The sequence below is a fragment of the Dromiciops gliroides genome, chromosome 3 (genome assembly GCF_019393635.1).
Source record: "Dromiciops gliroides isolate mDroGli1 chromosome 3, mDroGli1.pri, whole genome shotgun sequence".
Classification (NCBI taxonomy): Eukaryota; Metazoa; Chordata; class Mammalia; order Microbiotheria; family Microbiotheriidae; genus Dromiciops; species Dromiciops gliroides.
The window spans coordinates 132628902-132649074 of record NC_057863.1 but is presented as its reverse complement, the minus strand read 5'-3'; the positions used below and the strand labels follow the sequence as shown (position 1 = coordinate 132649074).

General features: G+C 34.0%; 1 non-coding gene across 1 annotated transcript; it reads left to right on the top strand.

Annotated features, from left to right (window-relative positions):
• The first annotated feature begins 16450 nt into the window (after positions 1-16450).
• LOC122752054 lies at positions 16451-16557 on the top strand. Its single transcript, XR_006355858.1, has one exon. It is a non-coding gene; the product is annotated as a U6 spliceosomal RNA (small nuclear RNA).
• Positions 16558-20173: the final 3616 nt, after the last annotated feature.

Here is a 20173-nt window from a genome sequence, read left to right as displayed (position 1 = left end):
GGTATAGTGGAAATTTGTTTGAAATTGAAGTCAAAAGAACCAAGTTCAAATCTCAGGTCTTCAAATTCCAGCCTGTGTCACCTTGGATAACTTACTTGGATTCTCTGACCCACAGTTGTTTTAACTATCAAATGAACAATGTATGTGGATAATGTGTAAGGTCATTTTCAGCTTTAGATGTATGATTAAAATTATATTAATCAAGATGTTTAATGAAATGCTAGCTAACTCATATTTAAAATTTTTCTCATTGGTATTGTTACCAGACATCCTAGAAGAAGACTTTACTTTTTTATCATAAAAGTATTTTATTATTTTCTAGTTACATGTAGTGAAAGTTTTAAACATTTTTATAATATTTCCAATTCCAATTTTTTTCTTTCTCCCTCCCATCCCTCTGCTCCCTCCTCCCTCTCCAAGAGACCAAGCAATGTGATTTAGATTATATATGTACAATCACATTAAACATATTTCCACATTAGTCATGCTGTGAAAGAATAATCAGATCAAAAGGGAAAAACCTCAAAAAACAAAAACAAAAATAGAAAAAGTATGGTTCAATCTGCATCTAGATTCCACAGGTTTTTTTTGTTTGTTTTGTTTTTGTTTTTGATTTGGAGAGCATTTTCCATCCTGAGTCTTTTGAAACTATCTTGGACCATTGTATTGCTGAGAACAATTAAGTCTATCCCAGTTGATCATTGCACAATGTTGTTGATTATGTGTACAATGTTCTCCTGGTTCTACTCATCTCACTCAGCATCAGTTCATGTAAGTCTTTTCAGGTTTCTCTGAACTCCTCCTGCTCATTATTTCTTACAGAACAATAGTATTCCATTACATTCATATAGCACAACTTGTTCAGCCATTCCCCAATTGATGGGCATCCCCTCAATTTCCAATTCCTTGCTACCACAAAAAGAACAGCTAAAAATCTTTCTGTGCATGTGGGTCCTTTTTTCTTTTTTTATGATCTCTTTGGGAAAAAGACCCAAAAGTGGTATTGCTGGGTTAAAGTGTTTGCCCAGCTTTACAGCCCTTTTGTCATAGTTCCAAATTGCTCTCCAGAATGGTTGGATCAGTTCACAGCTCCACCAACAATGCATTGGTGTTCCAATTTTTCCACAGCTTCTCCAACATTTATTATTTCCCGTTTTTGTCATATTAGCCAGTCTGATAGGTGTGAAGTAGTACCTCAAAGTTGTTTTAATTTGCATTTCTCTAATAAATAATGATTTAGAGCATTTTTTCATATGGCAATAGTTAGCTTTGATTTCTTTATCTTAAAACTGCCTGTTCATATCCTTTGACCATTTCTCAATTCGGAAATGACTTACATTCTTATAAATTTGATTTAGTTCCCTATATATTTTAGAAATAAGGCCTTTGTCAGAAATACTGTCTATAAAAATTGTTTCCCAGCTTTTTGCCTCCCTTCTAATTTTGGATGCATTTAATGATATCTAAATCATCCATTTTGCATTTCATAATATTCTCTATCTCTTGTTTGATCATAAACTTTTCTCCTTTCCATAAATCTGAGAGGTAAATTATTCCTTCCTCTCCTAATTTACCTATGGTATCACCTTTTACATATAAATTTTGTACCCATTTTGACGTTATTTTAGTATGAGGTGTAACATGTTGGTCTATGCCTAGTTTCTGCCATACTATCTTCTAGGTCTCCCAGCAGTTTTTGAGAAGATAAGGGAGAGAAAAGGGTAGCAATATGAAACATAGATACACCAAAAACTATCTAGTCCTGCCTGCAAATTTTATGAATGAGAAAATGAAAACAATGGAAGTGTCTTTACCAGTCACATGAGTAATAAGCAACAAGTTTAGAATTTTTTTTTTTGGTGGGGCAATTGGAGTTAAGTGACTTTCCCAGAGTGACACAGCTAGTAAGTATCAAGTGTCTGAGGCCGGATTTGAACTCAGGTGCTGCTGACATCAGGGTTAGTGCTTTATCCACTGTGCCACTTAGCTGCCCCTAACAGGTTTAGAATTTAAACTTAAATCCTCTGACTCAGTACATTTTTTTTATCAGTTTGTTTTTCATTCAAGATTCAAACATTGTGTTATAAACACATTTGCTCCTATGAATAGAGTGTGGGCCTAGGAGACAGGAAGACCTGAGTTCTAACCCTTCCCTCAACTTCTGTTTTGAGAGTATCTGTAAAAGTGCATTGCAGATTTAAAAGTGCTAATATTAATGATCCTGGATGTAACTAAGAATGCAACACATCAATGTTTGGGCCTATTATCCTCCTCAAGATGGGAGAGATAAAATTATGAAGTATGGATAACTTTCATAAGTTTACAAGGAAAAGAAAGCATCAAATGTTCTTTTTTAAAAGTATCTTTGGCCTTTCATGAAGTCCCTTAGCTGCCTTATAACATACAAGATGAACCAATTTGTTCATCAATTGGACTTTCACCTTTTATCAGCAGGTACTTTCAGCCTTGGGTTGCCACTAGATGACCTATTAGAGCTCTATTCCCTGCCATGCCAAAACATAATGTCTCTTAGACACTGAGGCTAGTCAAAAAACTAGAGAGACCACATATGGACTATGTCTTCCTAAGCTTCTCAACATGCATGACTAGATATGTTTAATAAGTTACATAACCATACATTGATTCCCTTATTCATTCTTTTAAAAAAATTCAGTCTTTAAAAGAAAATTTTAACAGTGATCCATGAGCCAGGTAGAGAGACAAACATTTATGACATAGACTTTGCTGTAAAGGAACTTATTGTCTAGTAGCAAAGGTAAGACTATGAAAATACTTATAACATTAAATAACAGGTGTGTGATAAATACAATAATAATCTCATATTTATATTTCATATTTAAATAGAATTTTGTGATTTTAAAAATAATTTATTATTAATCCATTCACATAGAGGAAGCTATGAAGTTTTGAATATCCCCATTATATAGAGGAGAAAATTTAGGCTTAGAAATGTGAGGTGTTTTACTCAAAATTAAACTGCTTATGAGTTATAAAATCTGTATTTAAAACCAGGTCTTCTGACTCAACTGTTCATTCATATCACTGTAGAAATTTGAAGTAAAGAATGATCTTTTCTACTCTGGGTGGAAATGGCATTTAAACTTGCCTGCAAAGATATTAACATTATTTACGGCAATGAAAGTATAAATCATGGCTAAAATGGACATTAGTTTTCATATAACTTATAAATGTCTTCAATCTGTAAAATGTTATACTATAATCTATATATTATAAAATTGAAAGTATTATTTGATGGAAGAAGTATTAGAATTTGGTGCCAAAGGAATAACTTTGTCCAAATCCCAGCTATTACTCAATAATTGTTTCTTCATTGGTATTTAACCTCTCTCTGCTTCATTTTTTATATATTAAATGATGAAATTCATTTAGTTAACCACTAAATTCCCTATAGCTTTAAAACTATAATTCTATAACACTATCTATGTGTGTAGATATGCAATGTGTTTATGTACAGACATAATAACATGCAAGCATTAATAAACTAATGCATATATACATGTATATATACATACACACATGCATGCATGCATGCAGTTCAGTCTCCCTAGCTTTATCCTTCAGATTTACTACTTGGGTGACCTCTTTTGTTTTACAATAATAGATGTTATTGACATATTTTACCCATTATAGGAGACAAGAATCCTGATTTCAATTTTGCTGACATTCATCATCCAACATATATGTCATACTTATTTTGGCTTACCCATAATATTCATATTTCTAAAAGAATGGAATAGAAATATTTAGAGAATATTGGTATTAAAATTATAGGTTTTGTTGTCGGGAATTAGCTTGGAATAATTGAAAGTGCTAGACAATATGTAAAATATGATACACTGTATAGCCCTATCTCCAATTTCTCTTCAAATATGAACCCTGTTCGTTAACCACCTGTAGTGCTTGTCCAAGATACAAGACTCAAATCAGTGGTCTACTTCTAAATTTGGGTATCATAATCTGGAAAGTGTGTTCTTCATCTACTTGTTTGTTTATATTTTTCTTCATTTTATATTTTTATGGAGGTCCAGGTCAATCTTTTTTGAGCTACTATGGATATATTCCAAGAGGCTCTGTAGTATCTATGTCTTAAAGGAGATAGAAGAATGTCATATTCATAAAAGGGGTAGGGAGAAGTAAAGGCTTCCTCTGATTCGTCCTTTAAATAAAGGTACCATTCTTGCATAAAGAGGTTTGTTTTATCTTGTGGGACTCCTTGGGAAGGGAGAAGCTTGTTCTAATCCTTTTGGTATGAAGAAGCGGTAAATCCTCCACTTGAAAGAGAACACCTTTTTGTATTTCAAAAATCAAAATCCCTTTTTAATATTATTTCTGTTGCACTACTTTTTATACTAAATATCTATCTACACACATAACTAAACATATTCAATTTATCCCCCTTCCCCCCAAAATATCTAAATTATTCTTATTCTCTGCAAGATAAAGGACTGCAAAATGAAGTGGGATTGAGGTGAAGAATCGAGGCTTTCTTTCAGGGCCATTGGGCATTTGGATGAGCTGAGGATGCTAAAGTAGAATCTTTAATCAAAACTCAATTGTAAGCAACAGCCCTTTCCAATTGCTACAGTCTGAAAACTGTTCCAAACTCCCCTTCAAAGCTGTTCATTTTTTCATATTTACCTAATTACCATTCACAAACTACATAACATTTCCTACAGGCCTGACTCACATTAGGAACAGATGAAGTGGTTATAACTTCACAATAAAAATCAGCACTTATAATTACAGTATTCAGCCACTATACATGGGCATTCATGCATAACCAGCGAATAACCAAGGACAATTCTAGAGATTGTAGCATTCGGAAAGATTTATTAATGTTCATAAAAGTTCAGGGAAGTAGGAAAGCCATAGATTGTCATGAATGATGTTATCTGCATAATCTGTCGAGCTTCATATTGTTTATGAACAAACATCACAAGTTTGGGGATCTATGCATCATTTGCAAAATTTTCCCATTTAAGACTGCATTGTGCATCTAAACAAGAGCTAGAATTGATGACCATTGACAAAGCTTTTAAAGAGCTTTACAAGCTAAGTCAGAAAAAAAGATTAATTTTATATGAGATGAGCAGAGTTGTCATTAACAACAGTGTTTTTTCAGTCATGAATATTTATGAACAATCTCAATGTTGCCTGATGAACAACCATTGAGAACACTCATTATTTAAAAGTTTAAGGGGAGGGGTTGGAAGCTTTACTAGTCAAACATTGGTACTCAAGCATATAGAAATACTGTCAGGAAAAGACTTGATGTTTGATCTGATAAATGCATCTGAAGAATTGCTGAGTATAAAAACAAAGGCACTTCATTATGAATATTCAAGTTATTTCAACAAGTATTGAGGAATGAAGGAAAGAAGGCAAAAACATTTGTGAAGAGCTTAGTATATGCAAACACTATGTTAAGTATTGGGGAAACCACAAAAAGCAAAGAATCTTTCTTTTCAAGAGTATACATTCTAATAAGGGACAATGACAACACGGAAGTGGGAATCAGAGAGTGGAATTTTTCTTTGTAATGTAAAGGAGTGAGTGAAGCTATAGGAGAGTAAATGTACATACCTTTTCCATGAGCCCATTGGCTTAATTATGTTTTTAGAATTGGAAAGGAGAAAAAGAAAAGGAGTGGTGTTAGTATGACCAGAGAATAATATGAAATTGACTGGATCCCTTGTGATATCATGGGCCTTATGAAGATGAGATTACTATGTGAATGCAATACATTGGTCTGAGGAATGGCAAAGTAGCTCACTGGTTCTTTTTGTGGGAGACTCAGCATTTAACTGTGGAAATGGCTTACAAAGAAAGACTAAGGAAACGTTTTAAAGTATCTTAAAGTATTTAAAGTATCAATGAAGATTGATGTAATTATCCATTCCTATGTGTATGTAGAGAATCACTTTGGAAAGTTAGTTTAGGAGAATATAAGAGAGGAAGTGAAGAAAATGTAAAACTTACTCTGACTGGAAAATAAACATTGATATTTCAGGCAGGTGTTGGGGACCATAGAAACAAAGGTATAGAGATGAAAATGAGTTGAACTTAGCATAGAACAGAAACCCACTGGGAACTAGTTAGCCATAAAGCTAACTCATTACTTCCTTCAAGCCAAATGCAACATGAGCCATCTTTACATGGCACTCTAGTGTATTCAAAGCTTTCCTCTCTAGAGCATGTAGATATAACATTATTTTTTCACTATTGTCCAATTGTCTGTTTGGAAATCTCAGGGTAAAAAAGTGTTTTTAAAAAATGTGGGGGCAGCCAGGTAGCACAGTGTATAAAGCACTAGCCCTGGATTCAGGAGTACCTGAGTTCAAATCCAGCCTCAGACACTTAACACTTACTAGCTGTGTGACCCTGGGCAAGTCACTTAACCCTCATTGCCCCACAAAAAAAAAATGTGCAAGTTTTATCTAAAGCTTATATATTAATTTGAGATTGAGTTTTACCTGTAATTGTAGTTCTTAGACAAAAAATGTTTACATATATGCACATGTGTATATAATGTGTGTGCATATATGTGCCTATATGTCTCTGTATGTATATATGTATGTATATGTGTATGGATGGATAATGTTTCCTTTCCCTCCTCTCCCCTCCCCTCCCCTTGCCTTCCCTTCCCTTCAAATGTAATATGTGAATAATAATACTTCCCACGGTGGTTGCGAGGAACAAATAAATACATCAAATTTGATAATATTCATAAAATCTCATCAAATTAGATAATATTTGTAAAGTACTTAGCACAATACAAAATGCATTGTAGTCCATTTTTTCCTTTTATCCTATCCTGACTTCTTAAGTTATTATTATTATTATTATTATTATTATTATTATTATTATTATTACTCTGTGTGTGACCTGGCAGTTTGCACAGAATAAATTATAGATTTATATGAGCCTCAGAGGTCATCTAGTTTAAACCCCTAATTTTATAGATGAGGAAACTGAGAGTCTGAGAGATTAAGGTATTTGCTAAAGTTCTCATAGGTAGTAATAACTAGAGCTAAGATTTGGACCCATGTCTCTGACCTCAAATCCATTAATATAATCTCTCTTTGAATTGATAATGACAATAACCATAACAACAATAATAGCAATCATTTATATAACGCTGTAAGGTTTGCAAAGTGCTTTACATGTACGTCAATTGATCCTCATGACAAGTCTGGGATGTAAATGCTTTTATTATCCCTCTTTTATAGGTAAAGAAACTGAGGCAGATCAAGATTAAAATATAGCCAAGGTATTCTTGTCCAGGTTTAAACAACCACTAAAAATCTGAGACAGAATTTGAACTTATGTCCTCATGACTACAAGTTCAAATAAATTTATATATATATATATATGTATATATGTATATATGTATATGTGTGTGTGTGTGTGTGTGTGTGTGTACTGTGTCAATCAGTCTTACCTCCACCAAAAAACAACAAAAGAAAAAAACCAACAAAAAAAAACTCACACACCTTTCCTCTGTGTCTTCATTTGATTCTCAGGTGGCAGACAACACACTCATTTGAACTTCCTTTGGTCTTAGTAATAAATTATTATTCTTAAATCACTAATTGTCCTTCCCTTAGTTTAATGATTTCTGGAACACAATCTTCTTTAAACAATTCAGAAAAGACATTTCTATTTTATTTTATATCAGTACCACTTTGTGATTTTTGACCTTTTGATAATGAAAGCCATGTTTGAGAAGTTTATGCCAATATGAGAGCCTCAAATTTACAAAAAAAAAATAAATCATTTTAAATGGTGAGAACTTGGAAAGTTAAATCCATTGGTTATGAATGGCATGGAAGAATGTCATTTTATTAAAATTCCTTTGAATACTACAAATGACTTGATTGAAATAGTTTAATTTCCTCAGCCTATCAACAAAGTACAGTAAAGTCATGTGATAAGCTAAGAGATATTCTGCTAGTCATAGGCTTAAAATAATATTAAAACTAATATAAACTATAAATGATCTACATTAAATATATTCTACCAGAAGTAATCTCTCCAATAGATATACAATTATGCTTAGTCATTATAAATACATGGGAAGTCTTAAGAAATAGTAAATGTATTTTCTAAATTTGGGAAGGGAGCATTTATACTGGAGGGTTATTTCCTGCTGATGAAGTAAGATGTCAGTAACAAATGGCACAGCATTGAAACAGCAAAGCAGAATACAAGAAAAAGAGTAAGGTGTTATGAAGAATATAAAGCAGGCCTCAATTTGATTGAGTTGATATCAGTCTGATTGGTGAATAATTTCCTGACAGTTTGCTACATCAATCAATTTAGAAATGCATAACAAGAGCAGACAAAAATGAAATGGGACAAAATGTCTTAGCAATAATATTTCATAAGAGCAAGAGGTTCTGTTATTGCAAAGGCTGCCTAAAACATGGCTGGAAAGACTTTTACTGGCAAATACCCTATAATGATCCTGGAAATGATGAATGAAGATTATGTTTTCATGGGAACCATTATTAACAGGGCAATATTAGAAATCTTTAACTAAAATATATGTCGTGTTACCAATCATTAAACAGTTATTAAGAACCTACTATGTTCATAGCACTGCTTCTTACTTTGGGAGAAAAACCAAGAAGTTAAGCAAAAGTTAAAGAAAACATACATATAAAAATTTTACACACAGGTAAATTATATATATATATGTATGGATGTGTGTATATATTTATATATACATATACATACACACACACACATATATATATGAAATTACTAGAATATAAGACCACATAATTTACTATCTAAAGACAGAACAGATTGTTTATCATCTCAGTAGTTATAAATCTTAGGCAAAAGCACATATTTCTAAAAGGTATATGGATCTATGTTTACTTCCTTTCTGTTTTAAATAAAACTATTCATAATGAAATCTATAACCATTTATATTTATGAAAATGACAGGAAAGTAGTCTACAGATCTCATTTTGTACTTACTGATGGTCAGTTTATGGAGAACAAAATTTTACATGATTTTTGGAGTTAGTCAAAGGAAAGGTCTAATAATAGAGGGGTGAGGAAAGGGGCCTATACAATGTTTACCCCATTGATTCCAGAGGAAATGGTATATGGGGTGGGATGGCATGAGATGGGATGGGATGGGATAGTTGAAGTTTGGAAATCAGAGGTCCTGGGCTTTAATACTGACTCTCACAGAGTACAGAGAATGTCTTGGACTCTTTTTGTATCCCTAGTGTTTAGGATAGTGCCAAGAATATAGTAGGTGCTTGAAATCGCTTTTTAATTAATTACTAATTGTTTGGCCTTGGTCTATTCACTTAAACTCTCTGGGTTTCAGTTTCCTGTTAGCTCTCCTGGTTCTGGATTGATCATCTAATGAATCTTCTTACAGAGTGATTCACAAAATGGCGATACTAAATTCTTTGATTGTTAAATCACAGGATTGTGATGAAATAGTCTTGAAAGCCCAGCATATAATAATATCAGTTATTATGAGAATTTCTTAGAACCAAGAAAACTTTCTTGTGTCAATTATCTTTTATTACTAAGTCTAGTTATTTTTTTTTCAGTTTTAAAACCATCTTGCAAAGAATCTAATCAGTATAAAAAGAGGGCGATATTCTATAATAAGCTGTGGTTTCTAGCATCATGTATATATATATATATATATATATATATACACATATATATACACACACATATATATATATATTGTCAATTGTTACTTTTAAAAAGAAGTTGGAAATTCTTATTTTTTTTATCTTTTTCCAATCACCATTCCAATAAAAAGGGAAAAGAAGAACAAAAGTCTTGTAAGAAACATGCATAATCAAGCAAAACAATTTTCATTATCGGCCATGTCAAGAAAAACAAACAAACAAAAAATCAAACTTTTTTTTTTCTCACTCTGCATATTTAGTCCATTAAGTCACTACAAAGAGGAGGTGATTTGTTTCACATTCTGTATATTTATATCCTCTCGGTCAGGAGGTAAGTAGTGTTATTCTTCATAGGTCCCAAGCATAACTGTGGTAGTTTATTGCATTTATCAAGTTTATAATTCTTTGAAATGTCTACACTTTTAGACTGTTGTTGTTGCATGGTATAAATTGTTCCTTTTTCTGTTCACTTCATTATTTATCAGTTCATAGAAGTTTCCCCAGTTTTCTCTAAAACTAATACCTTCATCATTTCTTATGAAACAGAGATGTACCACTACATTAATCAAGGATATCAAAGTTATCTCTATTACTATTTTGTCCCATATTCTTTGCTAGCCTCTTTTTCTCCTCTCTATATTCTTTTTATTTCCACTCTCATATTTCTTCTAAAAGGGTCAATGAATTATACACTTCATCATCCAAAGGATAAGATGAGAAGTGATCAAGTTTTTGACAATATGTCCTTCTATTAACAGGCTATAATTTTCCACTTTTTCTGGCTATTGGGAACTGATGGAAATGTACTCAATAATAATAATAATTTTTGAAAAGCCCAAGGACTTATGCCACTAGTCTTTGATGCAATCTTTGGAATTACAACCTTGTTAGGAGAGGTCGAAACACAAGCACTCTGTTTTATTAGGCTCAATTGGGGATGAAATGATGCACTCAAAAGTTATTTTACAGTTAACAAGAACTTTACTTTGTTCTAACACAGTAAGGATGAAACAAGGATACAGCAAGAGATTTGGAGTACTGAGTTAAGCAAAGTGGTAGGAAGTGATAGCCCTGAAATCTGGAAAATTAAATGATACCTTCTTCCTTGAGAAGATAATGGTGTACAGTTAATTAGAAAAATTGGTACCCTCTGAATGAATTGCTAGTTTTATCTGGTCAAAAAAACAATGGCAATTTAGGTTCCTTGAGAGTAGGAACTTTTTTTTCTATTTCATATTTCCATGACTGATTACAGGATTGTACACAAAGCAGATGCTTAATAAAAATATTTAAATAGCTTAATTGAATGGAATTAAACAAAGTGAGGTTGTTTTTCTTCCTTCAAGGCCCAGTGAATAGCTGTGGTTATTTTCATGAAGTCTTTGCTCACTGTAACAGTTTACATTAATCACTTTTATTCTGAATTTGAATGTTTATATGTTCTTCTCCACTGATTTGATATTTACCATTACTAACCTTGAATTTTATTTCATTATATCTCCAATGACATATATCTTTTTGGTGACTCATTGTTTTCCTTGAAAATATATTTATTGAGTAACTATTATGTGCGAGGAATAAAATGATTTTTAATGAAGTTATCAGTATTATGGAGCAGATTCCCTGCCTCAAAGTAGTTACAATTTATAGGGGAGATAGATATTCATTCTTAAAGAGGACTACAACATTCAGGGAAGTGTTATTTTGATTGGCATTGTATTAGATTTAAGTGAGGAAAGGCATTGCAAAGTCACCAGCCTCACTCTCTCCTCCATATCCATCTGGGTCCAGTGGCAAAATATACATCAGGATAACTGGAGATGGCCCCAGATACAGTGGGAGGACTTAGCCTTTTAAGCTAAGGCATTTCACAGATTTGCCTGAGGCAGCAACCATTCAGTGCAAGAAAGGAGGCAAAGAAAGGTCTCTTTTACCTAGTTGGATAGGTAGATAGATAGAAAGATAAGGGGGCAGAGGGGAGACCCTCAGCATTTCTAGCCAAAGAGAAACAGTTGCTATTTATACCCACTCTGAGTCATTAAGAGGCCAAATAATGGCAAAATGAGGTCTGTCCTGGGACATATATTTGGCCAATCAAAGAGGACCAGAGTTATTTAGACTTATAGAATTGTCCTTCAAAAGCATCTTGTAGGTAAACCTCCAACACATCTTATCATTTAAAGGCTGTAATACCAGGAAATATATCGAAAGGGCATGTGAATGGAAGAGCTAAAAGTTATAGGAATTTCCCTGATGAAAGCTTCTTTTGAAGTTCCATGATTAGATAAGGATTCATAGAGGACCATCTAATCTAATTGATTACATTTAGTGGACCATAATATTCATATAGAGAAAGTGAAATACAATTGCTGATTTCATTGCACACACATTCTACTGGGGGGAGGGAGGACTATTTAATAAAAACAGAAAAGGATATACATGATGATTTGAGAAAGGGGACAACAATATTGACTAAAGTATTTAAGAATTGTTTCTCATAGTAGGTAGCATATGAACACATTGGATTTGAGGTAGGATTTGAAGGATAGAATAATATAGGGATGATATAGGGTATGGGGAAAGAAGTGATTATCACTTACAAAATCACATAAGGTGACTATCATACACAAAATGACAAAGACAGGAAAACAAAAGGCATAAGTAGGGGCACCATGACTTGATTAGTTTCTTAAGAGATGATAATTTATTGCAGATTAGAGAGAGAAAAAATATCAAAGTGGGTTAAAATAAAATGATTATTGAGTACTTTGTAAGGCCAGACTAAGCAGGTTCAGCTTTAACTTATAAGTAAAAATTTTGGTGCAGTGGTATAACATAATTAAGAAGATAAATTTGATTATTGTAATGAGGATGGACTAAAATAGAGCTACTCTGGATTCCATGAGAACAAGAGGTTTCTTTAATAGAATAGATATAGGGTAGTCAGGATCTAAATGGTAGTAGTGGAAGCAGGATTGGAAAAAAATTTGTGGGAACACATGTAAAATTTACTATGGAAGGAGAAATGAAAAGATGATAAGTGAGGGATGGGTAGCAGAGTGGTCAAAAATTCCAAGATTTTTGTGTTTTTTTTTTCAGATGTTTCTCTTACAAATAATAAAAATATGCTTAACATTGTTGTAATGGATAATGTATATCAGATTACTTGCCTGCATCAGGAGTGGGGAGGGGAGGGAGGATGAGAGAAAAACTTGGAGCTCAAAATTATCTTTATATGTAATTGGAAAAAAATTAAAAATAAAGGATAAGATAGGGGAAAAGAAGAAAATATTAATTCCAAGATGTTAAGATTGAATAACTAAGACTAAAATAATATTTATAGAAATAAGCAAGCCCAAAGAAAAATCTGTACTGGAGAGATATGGACAAGTCTTAAATCATACATGTAGAGTTTTCAGAAGGTAAAGTGTCAACTGCTATGGCAATATCCAGTAGACATTTTGGATATGTTTGGATCTTGGGGGAAAAAAAGAGAAACAAATTAAGATTAGAGATAGAAACTTGGGAATCATTATTATGGAGATGATAATGGAAATCATAACTGTGGAGATGTCGAGGAAGACAGCACAGAAAAGAGCTCAAGAAAAAACTTGAGCAAAGCCTACAATTTGAAGGCACATAAAAAAAGAGAAATCAACAAAGGAAAGAAGAAAGAACTCAGAGTCAGATGAAGAATCTGAATACACTAAAATCATAGAAGGGCCTAAGGTTGAGAATCGTGCATTATGCTTTGTTGTAATGCTAGTGTTTATCAGCTATCTTATGAATACTATATGCTAAATTTTGGTAATAATAATGAAGATTTTATTCTGAAGTACACAAATGTCATGCAACCTTGCTTAGATGACAAAAATATATAGTATATAGAGGTAGAAAGATAATAACAAAATTCATCTGTACGAATATTAAGGGAACTAATAAAAATGCACAAGAAGATGGGCTAGCTGTACCGAATCTAAAGCTATACTATAATGCAGCAGTGATCAAAACTATTTGGTACTGGCTAAGAAATAGTGTGGTAGATCAGTGGAATAGGTTAGGCACAAGAGATAGAGTAGTAAATGACTATAGTAATTTATTGTTTGATAAACCCAAAGACTCTAGCTTCCGGGATAATAACTCACTGTTTGACAAAACATCAAGGAAAACTGGAAGATAGTATGGCAGAAATTAGGCACAGACCAACATCTTACACTGGCTACTAAAATAAGATCAAAATAGGTACATGATTTAGACATAAAAGGTTATAACAAAGGTAAATTAGTAGAGGAAGGAATAGTTTGCCTCTCAGATCTTTGGAGAGGAAAAGAATTTATGACCAAACAAGAGATAGAAATTTTATGAAATGCAAAATGTATGATTTTGATTATATTAAATTAAAACAGTTTTGTGTAAATAGAAACAATGCAGCCAAGATTAGAGAGAAAGAAAAAAGTTGGGAAAAAAAAATTACAGTCAGTTTCTGATAAGGGACTCAATTCTAAAATATATAGGGAAATAAATCAAACTTATAAGACTATAAGTCATTCCCCTATTGAGAAATGGTAAAAGGATATGAACAGGAAGTTTTCAGATGAAGAAATCAAAGCTATCTATTACCATATGAAAAAAAATGCTCTAAAGCACTATTGATTAGAGAAATACAAATCAAAACAACTCTCAGTTACCACCTCATACCTATAAGATTGGCTATTATGACAAAAAAAGGAAAACAATAAATGTTTAAGAAGCTGTGAAAAAAATTGGAACACTAATGCTTTGTTGGTGTAATTGTGAGCTGATCCCACCATTCTGAAGAGCAATTTGGAACTATACCCAAAGGGCTACATGGCTGTGCTTACTCATTGACCCACTAATACCACTATTAGATATGTAACTCAAAGAGATCATAAATGACGGAAAAGTACCTACATATATAAAAATATTTATAGCAGTTCTCTTTGTGGTGGCAAAGAATTGGAAATTGAGGAAATGTCCATCAATTGGGGAAAGCTGACCAAGTTTTTGTAAAAGAATGTAATAGTATACTATTGTGCTATAAGAAATGTTGAGCAGGCAGATTTCAGAAGAAAACCTGGAAAGACAGAAGTGGACTGATGGTGAGTGAAGTGAGCAGGACAAGAGCATTGTACACAGTAACAGCAGTATTTTGTGATAATCTGCTGTGAGACACTTTGTTCTCAATAATACAATGATCCAAGACAATTCCAAAAGACTCATGATGGAAAATATTCTCCATTTTTAGAATAAAGAAATGTGGAATCTGAATGCAGATTGAACCATACCATTTCTATTTTTTTCTTTCTTTTCTGAGGTTTTTCCTGTTTGTTCTGATTCTTTCATATTTCATGACTAATGTGGAAATATGTTTAATGTGATTGGACCTATATAACCTATGTCAGATTGCTTTATCTTTTTGGGAGGGTGGAAGGAATAGAGGGAGAGAGAAAAATTTGGAACTCGAAATCTTATAAAAATAAATGTTGAAAACTATCTTTACATGTAACTGGGGGAAATATACTATTAAGATTTGAAAAAAATCTAAATAAAGGAGAATAAGTTTTAGATTAAAAATAATATTTAAATGTTTTCTACAACTTTAAAAAAACACTCTTGGATCTATTGATCTTTGAAGAACAAAAAACCACTAATTGAGTTATTTGCCTCAATATATTTTGTGTTTAATTTATAGATGAAAGTAAATTATGAAAATAACACCACTATTTTTTATTTGTTTTTGTGTGTTTTTTTGTTTTTGTTTTTTAATGATGGTGGTGAAGGTAGTATTTTTTTTTAAATCAGAAAGTAAAATTTTGGTTCCCAAAGGAAATTCCAAGCATTGAAAAATCTAATTGATGGCATAACTGCCAAGGGATATGACATAAATCTAAAAAGTAAAATAAAATGTAATATTAAAATAACATTAGTAACTACATTTTGCTCTTATCCACCTTTTTGTAATTATAAGTTTCAACTTCTTTTAAATCACAAGAATACTCTTCCTTCCCAACTTGAAAAAGTTGCTGTCCTCTACTCCAATAAGCAATAAAGTGGCTGTATCTAACATCCTATTTTTCACTCCTTTCAGCTCTATAATAATGATAGAAACTAAATTTGAGGATCCTTGTACTGACTGAGAGCCTTGGACCCAATTTGGTTTTGAAATCATGTATTGCTAAATAAATTCCTTTCTGGATTATTATCAGAATCTTTATTTCTCTATAACAGGATTTATGAGCCAGCCATGATAACTCCAGAAGCCTCTGATTGATAACTGGACCTTCACTGAAGGTAGCCTCTAGAGTGCTTTGGTAAGATTTCTGGTAAGGGACTTACTCAGTGAAGGATCACCAGTCTAGGACCTTAAAGTCTTTATGAATTTCATCAAGACTGAAAACTCACAGCAGATAAGAGGGTATTGAAAGAGGAAGTTTCTTCTTGCTTGGAGTCAAAGAAAATGCTCCCATTTTGAAGAAAATTTCCTTGGTCCATTTTGGGGACCAATTCCAGCAAGCCAGAAGTGTCCCTGCTGGAAATGTTTATTGTAGCCTAGGATCAGGGAAACTTCTCATTCAAAAGAGGATAACTAGAAACAAAACTCAATTTATGCAAAGATTGGTCTAAGAATTACAAAAATTGATAGGTTCTAAATTTGGTCTGAATAAGGATCCTTTGATTAATGTAAATGAAAAGCTTTTTTAAGAAAACTACACACCGTGCTCGCTTCGGCAGCACATATACTAAAATTGGAACGATACAGAGAAGATTAGCATGGCCCCTGCGCAAGGATGACACGCAAATTCGTGAAGCGTTCCATATTTAAAAAAAAAACAACAAAAAAAAAAACTACACACCTAAAGAAATAAATTATTAGTATTGTTGGGCCACTCTTTTGGATGCTATGTGTACACCTCCTTATTATCTTTTATTAACATGCCCCACTTTGCTACATACATCATCTTTTCATCCTTCTTTGCTTCCTCCAACTTAAAGTCCTCCCCCTACTAAAACCCTGTCTTTATCTGACACCAGATCCATACACCTTTTGTCTCTTCTTATACTAGTGTAAGGAAATAATTGTGATTTGGTATTTTCATAACCCTATCTTTGCTTTTTTATGGTCAGACTGAGAAAAATGTAAGCTTAAAAGCCTAAAAGAAGAAGGGTGAACTCTGACCACAGGGAACATTTATTGAAACTAAGTAACTATGCCTCCTCTTTTAGCCTTCTCCATGCCCACGTGGGTCTGGCTAGATTATGATGGGGACAGCATGTGGGTGTGCTGAGCCAATTGGAGACTCAGCATGGCTAAGAACCACCCCTCTTCTTCTTGTGGAAAAGTCAGTTAGAGATACAGTTGAGATTCAGTTAGAGGAGTTAGACAAAAGGCAGTTAGGGAGTTTTCTGAGGAGAGGGTTCTGAGAGAAACAGGAAGGAAGGTAGACATTTAGAGGAGCTACTGGTGTTTGACGTTCATGCAAAAACAGAAGAGACTATACAGCTGATTCTCCTTAAAGCTACAGATTTTGGGTGTGGTGAGTTTGTGGGTTTTTTTGGTTTTTTTTTAAGGCAAAGCTGTCTCTTTGGAGCTGACTGGGCTAGAGGCAGGTTCAGGTGCCTGGGGCCTTTTTACTCCCAGAGATTTATACATTGTTTCTAGTTCTGTAATCTCACTTGTGTCATTCAGATAGTGTTTTAAACTTGTTCCCATTAATAAACCTGTTTTGGTTTTGAAAGAGGCTGTTTCTTTTCTTACCTCCATATGAAAGTAAGCCACCCAATTAACTCTTCCATTACTAAATTTGGCCCTTGCACTAGCCTCTATTGGGATGGCATGGATGATCCAAGTATTGGTCTGCTACTCTTTTAAACCTTCTGATCTAGCCACTTATTTTTTTTAAAAACCCTGGTTTGATGAAGATCCTGTGGCAGTAATTAGGAAATGCCAGGCTAAGCAGTTGTAAACCCACTTGGGGAGACATGACCAATATACTTGAGACATTTTTTTTCATAAGGAGAAAGAGTAGCCATTATCGAGGCTACCCTGATCACCTACCTCCTCCTGGAGGACAAAAACGAAATAATCAATCAAATTGGCACCTCCAAGGCCTCCAGAGCAACCCTAAAAACTCTGATAGTCATATTAGACAGGTCCAAGCTAGAGAAAATCTAATTTGTGGATTGAAGTAATCAGCCACAAGGCACAAAAATTTGAATATGTTTTAGGAGTTAACCCCACCAAAATGATCAAATGCCCAATCAATTTTTGAAGAGGCTATTCCAGAATTCTAGGTGATTTTCTGCCATAGTCCCTATAAAGCCATAAGGTGCCTGGATTGTTTGCAATGTCGTTGTTAATCAGTATTCTCCAGACATCAAGGATTGTTTTCTAAAACAGTTTCTATGGTGGTATGACAAGGATATTACTGAATTGAAGGGAATTATCACCTATGTCTTTGAAAGGAAGAATAAGCCTGTCAAGCAACAAACATCACTTCTGGTGTCTGACATGCAAATCCTATCCAGGAGGAACATAGGGCTAATAATTGGGGAATCTTTTTTTGTATTTGTACTCCTTTAGAAGGGAGTACATTTTTTTTTTCAGGGCAATGATGATTAAGTGACTTGCCCAGGATCACACAGCTAATAATTTTCAAGTGTCTGAGGTCGAATTTGAATTCAGGTCCTTCTGAATCCAGGGCCAGTGCTTTAGCCACTGTGCCACCTAGCTGCCCCTCAGAACATATTTTAAATTGCAGGAAGCTAAGCTACATTACTTGTAATATTCCTGGAGGTTTTCCTTGTGGGATCTCTTTCATGATGTGATGCATGGATTCTTTCAATTTCTATTTTACCTTATGCTTCTAGAACATCAGGGCAATTTTTCTTGGAGGATGCTGTCTAAAGTTTTATTTTGTTCATGGTTTTCAGGTAGTCCAATGATTTTCAAATGATCTCTCCTGGATCTATTGTCCAGGTCTGCTGTTTTTTCCAAGGAGAAATTTCATATTGCCCTCTATTTTTTATTCAGTTGGATTTGCTGGTGACTCATAAAGTCACTAACTTCCATTTGTTCAATACTAATTTTTAGGCAATTATTTTCTTCAGAGAGCTTTTGTATCTCCTTTTCCATTTGGGTTTTCAAGCTGTTGACTTTTTTCTCATGACTCTCCTGCATTGCTTTCATTTCCGTTTCCATTCTTTCCTCCATCTTTCTAAATCTTCCTTCTGTCTCTCATACATTCTCTTCAAAGTCTCTCTTCAGTACTTCCATGGCCTGAGACCAATTCATATTTTTCTTGGATGCTTTGGCTTTTGGAGCTTTGACGTTGTTATTATCTTCTTCTGAGGGTGTATCCTGGTCTACTTTTCCCCCAACAAAGCTTTCTATAGTCTGCTGTTTCTTTGCCTACTCATCTTACCCCAGAAGCAGATGTCTGATTGAAATCTTCTTCGGAAGCTTGCTGTGCCTGTGCCACTCCCACACTGGGCTGCCACCACTTGATTTGGCCCAGTGATTCAGAAAAGGCGATCCCCTCCCTCACCCCACTCCAGCAGAGACTGCAGCCACTTCACCCTGACCAACCATGGAACACCTGTAGTGGTCTGTGAGCCAAGCCTCAGAGGAAGCTGCTGGTGCTGAAAACTCTGAGTCCCTGGATGTTCAGTCTGTTCCTGGCTGGGTCTGGGCTGCACACTGAGCTCCTCTCTCACCCTGATCAGCAGGTGTTCACAGTTGCTCTCTTTGGCTGGAAAATAATCTCACTCTGTTCTTCTGTGAGTTAGGCTTCCCTGGGATTTTGTTTTGTTTTGTTTTGTTGGGTTTTTTATGCCATTATTTGGGAGTGAGTAGACAGGTTTCTTGGGAGCTTGCATTAGTCACAGTCTCTTCTCTGCCATCTTGGTTCTGCCCTAACAAGTGATATTTCTTGCAGATGATGGAATTTATTATATAAACTGAAGAAAACATGGAAAACTACAAACTAGAGGTGAGATGCAAATATATTGCACCTATAGGGAACAGGTAAGAAAAGACATTGTTGGGAAACAAAAAGAACAATATTAGAATCTGCTTTAGATTTTTTATGATAATTCTAAAACCCATTATTGTTTGGCTTAGAGACAGAAATGCCCAAATTTACAGTTACCTTTTAGCCTTTGGATATGTCTTCCACATAGTATTCTTAGTGAACTTCTTTGCAGGAGTGGAGGTCACTTGCTTAGAGGTGTAGATGGCTTGTAATTGTTGTAATTTGCAGTGATATAGGGAGAACGTCCCAGAATTAAGATTCTTCAACACGGACTATGTCACTGTCAAGATTGAAGAAGGGTTCAGAGTTTACTGAATCGTTTAAACAGCATGTCAATATTTTCTTCAAGAATCATTTTCCTAAAAGTTTTTTTGTCATTTTCTTTGAACTGCCCTACTCAATTGCTCA